The sequence below is a fragment of the Propithecus coquereli genome, unplaced genomic scaffold (genome assembly GCF_000956105.1).
Source record: "Propithecus coquereli isolate 6110/MARCELLA unplaced genomic scaffold, Pcoq_1.0 Scaffold559, whole genome shotgun sequence".
Taxonomy (NCBI): Eukaryota; Metazoa; Chordata; class Mammalia; order Primates; family Indriidae; genus Propithecus; species Propithecus coquereli.
In genome coordinates, this window is record NW_012151496.1 from 124,262 (window position 1) to 126,621 (window position 2,360).

Consider the following 2,360-nt stretch of genomic DNA (forward strand, 5'->3'; position numbering starts at 1 on the left):
AACACCATTCTACAGAAGCCAAGTGAACACTCAATTTTAATTAAAATTTCAATTAAAAACCCTCTAAAACCAAGAGGGTCTGAACAAATATATTCACTTATAATGAGTCTTTAAAAGAACTCACTAATTTCAAGCACTAGTTGTAATTTCGGTTCTTAACAAGTTTTCACTTGGAATTCCAAACAGAATGTTTTTTAAAAAGGCTTTCTGAGCTTAAAGGAAAAGTTAGCAGAAAGTAACAGTTGAAACAAGTCCTGACATAATAGCTAACATTAGGAGTTTGGATATATATATTAACTTCATTTAATCCTTATAACAATGCCATGTGGTAGGTTCTATGATTATCCTCATTTTACAGCCAAGTAAACTAAAGGGCAGCAACCAAATAAAGTAACTTGCTCAAGGCTATCCATTTCAGGGTGTTACCTCCTTTTCATGGACTTTTTAAGTTATTAAGAGAAGAGAAAAAGGTTTCCCCTTACGCTGTCCTATTTATATCCACAGCTGTCCTGGAGTCTTCCTTTAGTCTTTAACAATGAATTTACTCTGCCTTAGTGACCCGGCAGTTGACAAGTGTTTGCTGGTGTTTTTATCTGTCTGTTTATATAGCTTCATTATGTATCTGATTTAGGACTGATGTTGGGAATTTATTTACAAGGGGATATTAGGACTGTGCCTATACTCTGAAGCCAGCCTGACCTGGACTGGGCAGCCAGTTCTGCTTTGATCAGATTCTTAATAATACAAAACAAGAGAAATCCAATCAACAGGTTTTTCAAAGTGGCAAACAGCTTCTATTTTTATGCACAATTGTTATTAAACTCATACTATGTAGTGTTTTCATAAGGAGCAAAACCACTTTTAGTGTTGGTGAGCTGTAGAGAACTCTAGGGAGCTGTTTTCTCTTAGATATTAGTCAACCTCTTCATTTTCTAGATGAAGAACATGAAGCTGAAAAAGTTATATGACTTGCCTCATCTGTCTTAATGTCTCAATGTTCTTCAGAGACAGAACCATAACTCAAACCTAGGTCTCCAAGCTTCCATGCAAGTGTTCTTTTTTATTTTCAAGAAAGCTAAACCGATTATATTAAAATTTGAAACTAATAAATTATTTAAATGATTGGTAACACTGAAGGTAAACACAATGATCTTACCTGTAAGAACCGTACATGACTTTTTGGCAGTCGACTAACAAAAATTTCTGTTCCATTTTTCCATGGAATTTTGCCCCTGTTTTTGAAACATAGTCTTGGCCTTTAACAGTTCGCACACGAATATTCTAGAATTATATGTAAATAAGAAGTGAAAATTATGGCTAGAAAGGGGATATTTTAAAAAGCAAAATGCATAGCAATATAAAACCTGAATACCCTCTAGAAAGAAGAAAGAATCAGAAGATTTTCATGTTATAAAGGATGTCCATAGGTTATGAAATAAAAATAACCTCTGGGTACTGAGTGTAGGAAACTGAGAAGCCAGTGGTACTGGTGATTGTATGGCAATTGGAAAAGTTTCCCTGCTATGATAAATCAGAAAATAACACTGTAATAAAATTTTAGGTAATAGGGAGGAATTTAATTGAATATATTCAATAAGTAAATCTGAGAAATTAGAAACATGCTTCAGGGTTTGGGAATGAATCCCTGTGTTCCTCTGTCATCCCAGGTCATTTGTGTCACCTATATGCCAATAACTACCAAATCTGTATTTTCAGGGATGACCTCTTCCTCATCTCTGGAATCAATGTCCAATCTCTACTTGCTAATAATTGTTGAGACAACAGCAACTTTGATTGCAGAGCAATACCTTCCCAATTAGAAGGATACCTAATTCAGCTTAAAGTGCCATCCCATGTTAAGCCATAAATCACCTAGAATTATGAATTTCCGAACTTAAAACTTGGGAGAAAAATGAAGACTTGGAAACAAAAGCGAGAAAAAAGTGGTATTTGATAAATCATGGGTCAAGACACCCAGCAATATGGGAAATACTAGGACTGCAGATGTGCTCCCAGTTTAAGGACCTGCTAGTCCAGATTAGACATCAGAAATTGTTAGTTACGGAGCATTTGTAAAAGTCATTCATGTGCTGCAAAATCTGTGTGGTCAACTGGAAAAGAATTGCAATAGATAAACAGAAAACAAAGACAATGAATAAAAACAAAATGGTCACAATTAACTTTGTTATGAAAAAGGAAACATATAAATCACTCCATAGCTCATCAATGATCAATTTTGACACAGTTTAATAATTTAAACCTGGACTTATTTTACCAAAAATTGTGATAGAACTATATTGGGAGAATGAGGCCAAGAAGGGAAAGTGGATATGGGTGAGTAGAAAATTTAATTCCTCAGT